Source organism: Larus michahellis, chromosome 5 (assembly GCF_964199755.1).
Source record: "Larus michahellis chromosome 5, bLarMic1.1, whole genome shotgun sequence".
Classification (NCBI taxonomy): domain Eukaryota; kingdom Metazoa; phylum Chordata; class Aves; order Charadriiformes; family Laridae; genus Larus; species Larus michahellis.
This window is the reverse complement of record NC_133900.1, coordinates 33,420,321-33,434,618: the sequence shown is the minus strand read 5'-3', so window position 1 is coordinate 33,434,618 and position 14,298 is coordinate 33,420,321.

The window sequence follows — 14,298 nt, the reverse complement described above, 5'->3', positions numbered from 1 at the left end:
CAAGAGCCAGAAAATAACCTTATTCTCTCCTTCAAGGTACAAACTTAGAGGATTCTCTTGAGAAGACTAGCAAGGCTTCAGGCTTTGAAAGGAGAAGCTGAAGAGCATTAATTAAAAGACACAGAAACTCCACTCTCCTGAAATGAGCATCTGGTCTGGATTTAGTACTGAGAGGATTATGTCCTGAAAGAGTGTAAACTGAAATCCAGTTGAATCTTTCAAATTTCACAAGAAGTTACCTTGGAAAGCTTCCTCACCCTCATTCACATCTGGACTTTCTTCCTACATACACAAGAGAATGAATGGTTTATAACCGCATCCATTTCACAACCCATTTCAGCCATCCATTTCTCTCCCAGTAAGTATAAAACCCATCTTTTTCAATTAATGCTAATTCTTAGCATTATCATTTGGGAGAACATAAGCACCAGCTTTTCTTCTCTGCAAATGTGTTGGAAGCAGATGAGCTCACACCTGCCATTTTGCTGGAGAACTTATCCTATAGATAAGGCACAAGCAGATGCATTTCCCAACCCAGACAAATTCCAAGTGCAAATCAGCTACCCAGAAACACCCCAAAATCCAGCACCTCAGAGGAACAGTTAGAACAGCAGAGTGACTTCTCTGGAAGAACTCACATAATCCTAGCACGTATGTACGTAGCTTCAGGTTGGATGCGAATAGATATCTGTTATTAGCAGCATCCCATAGAGCAAAGCTCTGCTGTTTTACATTCGAAAACCACCACACTTCTGAGACACTGTGTATCTTTCCATCACTCACAATACAGTTTCTGGGAGCCAGGAAATTCTCATATCTAACCAAGAAGCCAGAGAGAAACACATGTGTTTATAAAATTTGTATAAACAGACATTGCTCTCTGCAGAATGAAAATCACCCCGGGGCCAGTTCCCAAAAGACTGGGCCTTTTACTTTCAAAGATGAAGCCCTACAAGAAGACATGCAACTGCAGTTAGTGGTAGGAGTGCTGGGTTTTTAACTGCTAGTAAATCTTCATACACCACCAACCGTAAGCAGCATTTCATCTCATGTCTAGTTAGCTAAAAATTCCAACTCTGAGCACCAGGACAGCGTGTCTCAATTAGACAAAACTTCAGTCCTTCAGCAATGTGGCGTCTCTACAGGTGAGGACAATATTTTTTTAGGACCCTTCAAACACCATAGCTTGGAGTATATTCTTGGGTTTTAACTTCAGGACAGTTAGAGCTCGGGTTCTGCATATCAGAAATGCTACCTGAAATTACATGAGTTCTTAAGGCTCAAAATGTCATTTTCACCAAGGCTAAAGTCCTCTGGGAAAAAAGAAAATATTCACCTCATACAAAAATATGGAAAAAAAAACAAAACTGCACAGGAATGCAGAAACATCATAAAGCTCACCACTTTCTGACTGAAGAGCTGTCTGTGTATGCTTCTTGAAATTGTCTTCTCTAACATACACATGCAGAACTGTAGTTTGAAAAAAAAACCACATCACCACATTGAGTACTTAATTCTCTAAAGAAATAATAAAAGAATGGCATATGCAGTATTAAACGTATTCATTTAATGCCCTACAAAAAGCGCTCTGTTACAATGGCAATATGGGATGTTTCTGAAATTGTTTTGTCTGGCACTCCAGCTGTGCCACAGTTTCACAAAAAATACTGAGAACATTTGCTTCATATTTTCCTCTTCTAGAACAACCTCAATGATATCCAGGTTGCACATCTATAAAACTACTAACTGCCGTTTTTAAAATGTTGGATTTATGTTGGATTACAAAACAGTCATTGTCATCACTGTGTATCATTAAAAGTTTTAGACGGTACCGTATTTAAAGAGAACAATCACAAAATGAATGGAAGGACAACCTATAACAAGTACCATGAAAGAATTGCACTGTTGGAAGGAAGAAGCTCTCAGCAGATGTCAGGAACATCCACTACACTCACCTGGAAGCTGTATGGTGGGAGCAGGGGACTCATTACAGTTCACTGCAGATGTGCCTGCAATCACACATAATCTCCCTGACAAATCAGCATTTCTCACCCTACATTTATCGGTGATGGTAAGACCTTATGTGATCTGGGCACTGGTTTATTTTCCTTTGGGACTTCAAAATTACTACTGGAATGGAAATACTATTTTCACAACTGATGGTATTCTATTTGCAAGACAAGAAGGTAGAGAAAGACGACTTAAATTGCTGCATCCTGGCAAGCGTCCAATCAAATTTTCATTTCATAAGAGGGTTGAGCTCTCCCAGAAACTGGAATTGGAAATTTTGAGTAACAAGGAAGCCAAAACCGTCAGTATTTATTACAACAGGAAAAAAAAAAAAAAGATCTCCTTTCACTAGGAACAGGTTAACCCTATTACAGCAGGGTCTCAGGAACTACTTGGAGCAAAGTTAGTAGGAAGAAGACTGGGAGCATAATCCCTGAACAAGCACAAGTAATCAATAAAAGAATGATGACCCACACTGCATGATTCATTTCCCAGCAGTGTTCCCAGATAAGCTAATGGTGTTGCAGCGCAATTAAACCACATTGTCCGTGTCTTGCCTTTCTTCCTACATAAACAAGAAAATGAACAAACTATTATTAAACAGGGAAAGCAATTAAAGTCATAGTGCTTTTAAAATCATAGTGCAGTTATTTTCCAGGAAATGCTTACTATGTACATTAAAAAAAAAAAAAAAATTAAAAAATTCTTAACTAGTACAAAGCTGGTGCTTTAAGGTAACAATCTGCCCCAGGAATCTGCCTCAGGGAAAAAATGGAATTGTAGTAAATGTTCCGTTTTGAAACAGAAATACTTCTAATTCCTAGAAATTTCAGCCTAAACTGTTATCTCCCCATATTTAAGCTCAAAATGCTTACATTCATGAAAAAATATGCTAGCCCTGAAAAGATCTCAGACTGGACATAAGCGTACTGTATTTTAGTGTAAATAGGATAGAAAGAGTTCAAATGAAAGTATTCTGTGGGACAGAACTTGGCTTGATGTACAATTTGCAAATCATTTAACATTTCCATGCAGTAATGCTGACCATAGCCAATAATTAACACTACAGTAAAAAGCTAGGAAGTGAATCCTCACTAACGTTTTCTCATAAGCCCATAAAATTTTGAAATTTATTTTGCCCTCTAGAGCAACAAGCAATATAAGAAGTCCATGTCTGTACTGATATTATCTTTCAGAAATTTGCTTTGTCTTTCCAAATGATGCCAAGACACTAGATTAATTTTAATGCTTTAACTCAGTAAACAGATTAAAGTAACAACAAAAACAAACAAAAGAAATAGCTTTCTCATCAGTAAATATGAACATTCAAAAATTTTCCTGTAATAATTTGGTAATAAACCAATTCTTCTACCAGCTATGTTTGCATACATCCAAAAAAGAAAAGAAAAAAAAAAGCCGAGAATGAAATTCATCATTCTAACTGCAATAAATTTCATAATATTTCACTGCAAACGTTCACTGCAAAAAGCACTTTTCTGTTTCCTTGGGGAAATGAGATTTTTGCTACCAACATCTCTCTAACATCTGTAGTTAAATCCAGCTGCACAACATGCAAACTCCAATGCAAACAAAACCTCTTAAGGCATGCAAAAACTTACACAGCTACATTCTCAAAGTTATGGTATCACAAAATATGTATTCACACAGGGCTAAATGACAGTGATGGATGCCCTCCTATTTTGCTGTAAAATATTCGAAAAGATCTTTGCTCTGAGCATTAATATATGGTTAATGTTAATATACCATTAATATATGAGCCAGACACAGACCCCTTAGTTCAGGATCATATAGCTGCTCACGGATAAATCAAGTCCAGTCACAACTTTATCTTCCAGGACAGCAGTGAGCATAAGCAAGTTACCACTATTATCAGGCAAGCAAACTGTTATTGTCAGTCAGGCACACAAATACAATCAAAAATAAATTACTTGAAAACAACCAATTTAATTTATATGTAAACTGGATCAAGGCCAAATGCATAGCAGAACAAAGGAGTGAAATATGTTTTCAGGTAGTTCTCTCTTGCTGCATTTTAAATAAGAGTTATTTCCATGGAAGAGCAGCTGATGTCTGCACAGCTCTGTAACTCACAATATTGAAACAGTCTCAGTAAAAAAGAGTAATTGCCTCTTGTACACAAATGGTTCTCTGTATGCTTGTACGGTCTTTCAGTGTTCTGGGACAAACTAGTTGAAGTGTTATAAAAAAACCCCCGTGATATTATAAATTTTGAATAGGCAAAATGAACAGATGCAGAGTGCACAGAATAATACAACTCACAAGAATTATCATGTCATCCTTTTACAATTTTTACTGAATAGATAGTACATGATGCATACAGTATAGTAGTCAATTTAAGGGCTGAGTGAGCTGCAGAGATATGGATCTACAGCCCACCAGAATGTGTTTTAAATATAACAGTAACTTTCCTCTTTCACTCGTTAATACCTTAATTTTCTGTTGGAATTTCTGTTTGAATTCACTCTTACAGGTTTTAAACATTAGTAAAAACATTCAAGCGACATCTCTTTTTTGATGACAATGATGCAAACTTTTAAATCAGCATGGGCTACCAGGAGAGCAGTAGAAAAATGATTAGCATTTTTTATTTTATTTTAACAATTAAGTTCTGTGCATTTTCTAAAGAATGAAGTTTAGCAGTTGAACAAAATGCCTATTGTAACTCCAGGCAGCAGAAAAAAAGCTGCCTCTGGGAAGGAATTTATTAAACTTGTACCCCCCTAGACCCACACTGAACTCAGAATTACACAGCATGCATCCCTTCTCCAGAAGATGATGATTTGCCTTTCAGTCAGATGCTTCCTGCTGCTGGTGAAACTTAAGCTGTGTTCCCTGAAAAGGTTCAGCTTGAGAATTATTGCACTGCCATGGTTACAAGGTAAAATATATGGCAGGCTCAGGGGGCCACCAAAGGAAATTGGTGGTCTGAGAAGAAAAATGACCTCTCTATTTGGAATTTTATATATATATATAAGACCTTTTTGCACTTACACATGCTACTTTTCTGTAAAGTTTAACTGAGTATCTCATAAACATCATAACAGTGACCTAATTCACCTGCAGTGCACCGAGTGTGGTCCAACAGTTTGTAAAATATTAGTGTTATCTACTAAAGACATTACAAGAATTTTTTTCAGACATCAATACATCGGTAAAGCAACTCTCTCTCTTTAAAAAAAGGAAAAAGAAATAAGGAGGAGAACTTGTGTTTTTTCTAAAGAGGAACTATGCATATTTGAATGTCTGACAGAAAACAAATTTATTACAGCTCCTGCAACTGCATGCTGTTAACAGCATCCTGTAACGCTGTCGGTGCCTCCAACGTAACAGAAGGCCTTACAGCTATTTTAAAACCTAGAACTGTGAATCAAGACCCCACCTGGATTTTCTTCAAATGTAGGCACAAGGACAGAGAGATATCTCTTGAATAGAAAATAAGGTTATCCTTGCTAATGAGAGAACTGAAAGAACCCATTTTTTAGGCGTCCTGAAAGCTCTCCACTCCGGTACTGGATGAAAATGTACACGCTGTACATGGTAGGAGCTGGCCCATAGTGTCGGTTTTAGGAATATGCTACGGTTACTTAAGCAGGGATAGACAGAAAGGGTATGAAGTTATTTATGTAGACACCATCCATCCCCACCTTGAATGCATAGGTACAACACTGGGATTATTATCAACCAGAAGCTTAGAGCCAAATCCCATAGCCCTGAAGGGGAATGCTCACAACAGCAAGCAATATCCTCAGCAATATGAATTTATATGAGTGACTATCCAAAGATAGACTATAGACTGACAGCCTATACCAGATACCTACAAATTTAACAGTCAGAAAACAGTTACTAAAAGGAAAAATAAGATAGAATGCTATTCCATGAGGAGAAAATCTGCGGCTCACACATGGTTGTTCAAGTGCCCGGGAGTTTTTCATTACACATACGGGGATCTAATATTTGTTATAGAAATTAATAAGATTTTTTACAGCTTATCCCACTCGAAAATATCTTTTGTACGTGGTACAGAACTCTAAGCATTTTTGTCTTACGCAGGTATATACACAGTCAAAGAAAAAGACTATAACGTATTCAATACATAGCTTCCATTCAGTCTTCAGGTGTTGTTCTGTATAGAACAGTGACAGACGTGCGTTGCTAGTCTAGTATCCTCTCTGAATGATCCTCACAGACATTTTTCTGTTCACACTCCACAGTTACACTTATTCTTCTCTTCCATATCTTAAATTCCTTATGCTATTTCCCAGAACAGCTATGGACATCAGTCATTTACTGTTTTTCTTAAACATTTTTCTGCTTCACTACATTTTTCTTCTCTCTCTTTATATTCTCTTGCTTTTTTATTTAAAATATGAAGTGAGTAGTACAAAAGATTGAGGCAAAATATGAGTCAAGGCAAAATGTAGTTTAGTGGTTTTTAACCCTACTGATAGCTGAGAGACTTTTCATAAAAGGTGTCTGTTGTTCTTATTGCAGTCTGCCAGAATCGGTAGGTATAAGACACAGAAATTCCAAAAGGCACCCAGAACCGAAGAGCATATAGATGCAGAATTTTAAATGCTTTTTTTTTTTTTCATTTTCTGACATGTTTTCTCATATTTGGAGAAGAATTGTTATAAGAAAGCAGAACAGATTTCAACATACAGTTGCAACTTTCTTATTGTTTGATTTAGAAAAAAGCCTGATGAAGTTATGCTCTATTAAGCATTTTAAGAATTTTTTAAATGTTAAGAAATAATAATGAACTTTGAAATGTCTTCCAAAGGCTGCTTCTCGTCAATGGAAATTTTAAAATCTAAGGTTGTAACTGGAAAAACAAACATATTCTCCCTTGCTGACAAAAAATGTTAATTGTTGCAACAGTTTCAGAGTCAAATTCTATAAACTGATTAGACAGTAGTGATTTTCTCATTGCCATTCCTTCTAACATTCAAGAATATTAGAAAAAGTTTCAGAAGTTCATTATAGCTAAATGCAATTTTATAGACATTTATATACTGGATTTATACAACAGGTGGAGGTTTTATGCAGAGCGAAAGCTCTTGCACTTTGACAATACAAATCATTTAGGTATATATGATCACATGGCTTCAAAACAGGTTAGTACACAACCTGTAATTCAGTGTGCCGCATCACTTTAAAATGTCTTTAATTAGCAAGCACATGGAAAGCTAAGATAAACTAGTTCCATGTGCAGAAATCCGAATACATTGTAAATACAGTGTAACATTTGTCCTCATTGTATATATATATTTATTCATTGAGAGGAAAAAGTGAACCTGAAAGTGCTAATCATCCAAACCAGACGTCTGAGCAGTAAAAAATACTTTTCTTAAAAAGCAGTTCAAAGACATTTTAGTCTGAATGATGTGAGGAACATCTCACTGGAGTGCTGAGTTTCCACCAGGATTAATCAGAACTGGTATGCCCAAAGATCAGGCAAAACTACTGCTAAGGTAAGACACTGCATGATTACCAAGAATGACCAGATCAACATGTTTCAAACACCAACAGAAAAGCCTGCAAGCTCTGTAGCAGAAACTGTCTTTCAGAAAACGTCTGTCCAGTGAAGCCAAGTAGCATGATCATAGATTAAGCTAAGGGACAAGGAGAACATTTCAGCTACTAGCACCTTCATGGCATGAGCAGCTCTTCCATGCATAGGACTAGCCTGCTGTCCAAGTAGGCCAACCCAGTGCTCAGCCACTACGGATAGTGGTGCCATGATTTCCCAAAGTCCAAGGAGCTGTGCTTGGAAAGAAGCGAAAGGACCAGGGAAGTTACAGAACCGGACCATTTCTTCGTACTAAAAGGAAGACAAGAAAATGATGAAGTAAACAAACAGATGGTTAGTCCTATATTAGGCGCATTACATTATATGTACAGCACTTCTTATCTTCCAAAAAATGTCAGAAAGCATCCATATAGCAAATGTGATTTTAAAAAGATGTATTGGCATGTCATCATTCTAGATGCTCAAAAAATTCTTATAAGTATGAAAGTCTTTTGGGTGATGAGTTAAAGCATTTTAACACATCGCGGTTAAACTTCTCATTTTTCATTCTCTCAGATTATGCTTTAGAGTTACTGGAGTACTTTAAAGCACTAGTTCACAATGTATTACAACGTTTATGATACTGCAGTTTTTCTACAATATTACAGTACTTCTTTGAGTGACATATATTTTACACCAAGATGGAATTTAAGCAAATGGAAGGATTTGCATTTTACGTGTAGCTGGTGTTTCACCTGCCTTTCTGAAATGGAGGGACTAAAGCAGTTAAGCTACAATTCATTTTATTCATAATAAAAACTGCAGAGAAGAAATCATTATGCCCCAACTGATTACAAAAGCCTATTTAATGAAATGCATATTTTTGAAGACTCAGAGGTGCTGTAATATTTGTGCTATTTAAGAACCATTAAGTACGATTGCGACAGTAGCTCTATTAAGTATTTTATAGTCTTCTCAGTGTATATTTATTTTCTACATCAACTTTTGCTTTTTTACAATACTGTTCTAATAATTCAGCATCTAAGCAATGCCACACTTCAACAGATTGAAGTTAGCAGGACATTTTTCTGTAAAGGGGAAAAAAAGTTTCCTGCAAAAAGCCTACCTCAGCTATATGAATTATAAGCAGTTTAAAATAATTTGCTGTCTCTAGGTCTCTCTAACCTTCCAAGGAAAATTTTAAGTGTTTCGGAAGCAAATTTACATAAATGCAATAAAAGTTTCAAATCTTGGATTTGTACTTCCCGAAGTACCTTTTTGCCATTGACTTTTGATTTTAACAGCAATAAGAAATGAAGACTTTGTTGTAGCTATTTGAAATAACAGCATCTCCATACAATTCTTCAGATTAAAATATTCATTAGCTAAGTGAAGTCACAATATGAAGGTGATTTAAAGGCAACAGACAGCAACTCCAAGCTTGACCAGCTTGTAGGAAGCATCCCCCAGGTGGACCTTGGCCGGGACGGGTGCTGGTTCAGAATTCGTAGCTAACCGTGCCGCCAGGGCAACACGCTGCTGGCTTGGAGCTAAGGACAGCTGATGCGAATGCACTTTTCACCCCAGGCAAACGTATGGCTGTCAGAGGTCCAGAATCTCTTTCAACAGCTAGAAGCAAGCTGTTACGAGTTTTGGATAAATTAATTGCCCTGATAAAACTCTGTAAATCGTATCACATTCCAAGACTACAGCTGGTCGTAAAGTTTAGATCTAGATTTTTGACCTTTGATGTCTGTCTTTCTCAAACCTCTCCTATAGAAATGGCTTCAGCTACAATCAGGACCTAAGTCTTTCCAGAGTTTGAGGTTGTTCAGTTGTGCCAGTCAATAAAAGTATTTTCTGTTTAAAAGCAAAATCATTTTTAGGCTATGTATTGAGTCATGACATTTGGCAGGAAAAAGAAAAAAAAAAAGCTTAAGTACCTGTACATCGATGTCTATGCTAGTTCTGGTGGCAGGAAGTATTGAACAAAACATATTTCCCACTGTGAAGGAATGCATTTCTGTACAAAGCTAAATGTTTTCATTTGACCTATCTGCCTGTTATGAAGGTAAACGTTACCAAGTGTACCAAGGAAAGAGTAGAAATAATAGGATAACTTTTGCTAAAAAAGGAATTAGGGCAAAAAAAAAAAGAATTAAATGATTAAGGAAATAAATGTTGATTTAAGGCAAATGCAATGCAGTAGTAATCAGCATCTTCGGGACAGCTACTGCTCGGCACTTCTATCTGTAAAGACTGTTTCTAGATGGCAAAATGTTCTTGATTTGTGTTACGTGCTAAGTTCCTAAATACTGAAAATTATGGCATCCATCTCATACAGAAGATAATCCATATTAATGACATGACAATCATTAATGCTCCACGCATAACAAAAAAAGAGAGTAGTTTCTGTTAAGATACTTAGCATTACCTAATAATCCTCCCAAGAGGACATTTCAGTCACTTTATGCTTGCAAATCCACAAGATTATTTAAGGTTTCTGTCTGTCATTTTAAGACATGTCCATTGTGGATTCCTGCTCTAGCATGGCACTCAGTGTATTTTTTTTAAATTAATCCTATGAAATGGCATTCCTCTGTGTAAGAAAGTTTTAGGACAAGAAAAATAGTAAAGAAAAATTATGGGTCTTGATAAGCTGAAAAAAATGTTTGCTAGATCTTAGAGTGAAGATTTTCCCATGATGCTCATGAGTAACACACAAATTCTCTTTTTTTTTTTCCTCCTCAAAAAATCTAAGGCTTTAACTAAAACTACCCTGGATTCAAAGACTAAATTAGTAACTTTTAAGAGAGGCATAACACTTAACACTATTATATTATACACTTAATTGAAAATACCCAGAAAAATCCAAAATCTACAGGATGGGTGTAAGACAAAGGAGAGCTCACACTTAAACTTATGAATTATAAACAGTTCTAGTTTTGAAGTTTAGTGGTTACCATTAAAAGTAACAGGACAGCAAATTACGAAACATAGCATGGATGACTACCAAAGTATCTTGTACTTTGCAACATACCTTTTAATCAAGTTTACTTATATCTCATTTTCCACAATGTTTTCATGGCTCATTTTTGCTTTAGAAGTCTACGTATTAACAAAATGTATGACAAACTTCCCGTTACGGAGAGCTTTATCAAGCATCTTAAAAAATAATAATAATAAAAAAATCCTGGGCATTAAAATACAGTTTGTGGTCATTGACAGACTTTGCTGGGACGGAGATAAGCTCTGGCACCAGAAAAATCACAGTAACTACCTGCACAGGCAGGAAAGATGAAATGTCTGGGTTTGTTTTTTTAAATAACGGTGTTTTTTTCCCCTATACGCCCATCAAAAGCAGGTAAGGGGCAGAGGACATCAAGTTCCTAAACACAGAATGGACACTTTCAAGACAAAAAAGGAGACAAGTTTCTGGATACATAAGGATGGTTTTTTCCTTGGCTTCTTCAAAAGTTTGTTTCTTTTTGCCAAACAACACTAATCACTCTGATAAAAGGTGCCTATGAATCTGCCCATGTCCTCAGGCCACCATGACTACAATAAAAATACCTGAGGAGGAAAGAAAGGAAAATAAAGACTGAAGAATTTCCTTTCCAGCTTTCAGCAACTACTACTTTCTCCTTTTCACTAATTAAAAATTGTTATTATACAATTTTCACTTGGCAGTTGGTTCTTCAATGAAGTAGTAGAAAGTACTTCTGGCTTCCTAGCATGATTTCCCCGCTATTATAAGAGGCAGGTGAAGAACATTATTGGAGTCACAAAGAGATGGTTGCTCAGAATAATCCCCGCTCTGTTCTCACACCCCAATTCAAACTGCACATTTCATCAAAAAGGAGTGCCCTTAGAGCAACTCCAGGTTAATGGCTGTGTCTGTCAATGGCTGTCCTGACACTGAACAAAAAGAACATTTTACCATATTGATCAAAGATCCTAAACATTTCAACTTACTATTATTAATATTAGGAAATTCTCTTATAATTCTCTTTTTCATTCCTTCTTCTCCTCTCAGCCTTCCTTTGCCTAATCTTATTTCTGTTCTTTTTTCTTATTTCTTTGCCTCTCACTCCATTTAAACTAATCTGCTCTCTCATCACCTGCCGTATGCTGCTTTTTGTTTACTTTTCATTTCTAGTAATTCATGTTCCTTCCTTCCAGCCCTCACTTCTGCAGGGAGATAAGATATATGTGAATATATAAAGCAAAATTCTGGTTTCATTGAAGTTGATAACACAGCTACCACTTACATCAGCACAGCCAGGATTTTAGTCGTGTACTGACATTTGATATGAAAGTTCCAAATAGTTTTCCTCCTCGCTTGTGATAAATGCACACGGATTTTTGATAAAAAGTAAGCTCAGGAAAGTTAAACGGCACACCATATTCAAGAACACAAAAATGGTCTCATAACCACACATAATATGTGGAGGTAGGACTAATGAGACACATTTCTGGATGTATTACCTTTTAGAAACAACATACCTCAAACCTTTTGCAGCTGTAAAACCTTTTGTCCTTCTCTGCAGGGGACCACACCTCTCGCGCTTCCTCTCCTTCCCCTGTGTCCAGTCAGGCAACAGCAAACTATCCCTAATTCCTGGCTGCTGAAGTGGGTGTGACATAGAAAGGCCATAACCCAAGAGCCATTATAAAAATTATAAAACTGTTTCGCTTGTACCTGTATCACCATCCCGTTGCCCCAGGTATTTTCTGTTGTTATTTCTTTGCTGTTTTTATGTTAACTATCAGCTATTTATCATCCTAGTTACTAAATGCCTTTCATTACACGTCCGTAAGTATGGTCCAATCTCACTCATTAAAATCAATTCAAGAGGTACTCCTCTCATCCTTTGAGTTACTCTAGATTTCTGCTGGTGAAACAGTGCGGTATTTGGGACTTTATTTTTCAGTGTTAACAACCGAATTCTTTTCACTATTCTGTCACTCTGCTACCTTTCCTCTAGCAGTAAGCCCCTGGCATGGATACCACGAAGTGTTTTGTCCTTATAGATTGTTACTTTATTCAAGCAGCTGTTACTCATGTGCTAAAAATAAGGTGGATGATAGAAAAAGATTTTGTGAAGCCATATATCAGGACGAAAGTTTTATAGCTTCAGTGTTGCTTACAAATCAATTCCTCTGAGTTGGGCTACCATTAGTAGCTTTTAAGTCTGCCTAGAGCTGTGTCATTCACTGCCGTTTTGACACATTAATGCATTAATGGTATGTGCAGGCTGACATAACTTCTCTCAAGTACTATTACAGTAATTACCAGGAGTCTTCAATATGACATGCAAAGTTAAGAAAGGTGACAAAAGAGTATGTAGATACTCAGACACTCTTAAAACATTCGTTCAACATTGACAGTGTGTAATTAAGAAGCTACAAAAACATTGAGACAAGGATTGTCTGCTATGTATACTGTCAGAGAAAACAAGCATGAATGAAAAAGGCAATTATACGAAAATGATGGCTGATTGTATCAAACAATTCTGTTTCAGTAAAAAGAGGTTAAGAAAATCAGGGTGAAAAGTACTAGGTTTGCTCAGTTCGGTTCTTTCACAGAGAAAAATGTTAAAATCTCATTAGTGTTTAGTAAAAAGGATGAAAATTTCCAAAGCCATTTATAAGGCAGCAGATGGTAGTAATGAATCCTGAGTCTGTGTTTAGAACCTTTGAAACTCAGAACAAAATGCATTCCTGGATTTCTTCAGTTATCAATCACAGATGTCTCCTAAAGTAAATGAGTGAGAGCATGGAACGTTATCAGGAAAACAGATCTTTGCCATTACAAATCATTTTACTTTATTCTTTCTCAATCAGGTCTATTTTTCCTAAGGTAACTATTACTCTGAATTACAAATTAAGAATGTTGAACATTGCTTCCTCTTTTCATCTAAAAACAGTCTTGCATCCCCTACATGTATTGTTTAATAAAGTGGTTCAATGGACCAAGTACCTTAATATCAAATTTCCTCAGCGGTACTTCCTTCACTTGGAACTAGGGACCATCAGTATCTTGACAACTCACTGCCTCATGGCCTGTTGACTGAAGTGCTATATAGGAGTAATTCCTCGGACAGCGTCTTCATGATGTTGTGTGACAGCTGGGATTACTGTGAGAAAACAAGTCTGGAGGGCTTCTGGCTCGAGGCTACACACAAGTATCCTTGGGACTCCGATGTCTTTGTAGTACATTTAGACATCTTGCTTAAAATGATGACATCAACAATCTCAGAGCTAACAGTTTCAGTAAATTTCTGTAGGGTGTTCACTCTTGGTATACACATGAAAATAAATATACAACTATGTGATATTAATTAAAAAAATTAATCCTTCTAAAAGTCCTTCAATAGATTTGAAGTTATCCAAAGAGGTCGATTTTTTTTTTGCTTGCATATAAATAATGAGGTTGAGAGTGGTGTTAAGCTTTTCACGAGGTTTGTTTTATGTTGTTGAAACATGTACTGAACACTTCCCATCCCACCAAAGACCCAGCTGTAACAGCCTATTATTTCTTTCACAGCCCAGTCCCCAAATGCCAAATGAAGAAATAGCCTTCCTTAAACTCATTTCATATTGTACTTTAAACATTTTCAGCGGGTAAATAGTTAACTCTTTTAGGAAAGCATATTTTCAAATCAAGCTAAGTTGGTGTTTTGCAAGAGCAAGAGCTGATTAAGGACATCAACACTTGGCTGTTAATTGTTTAC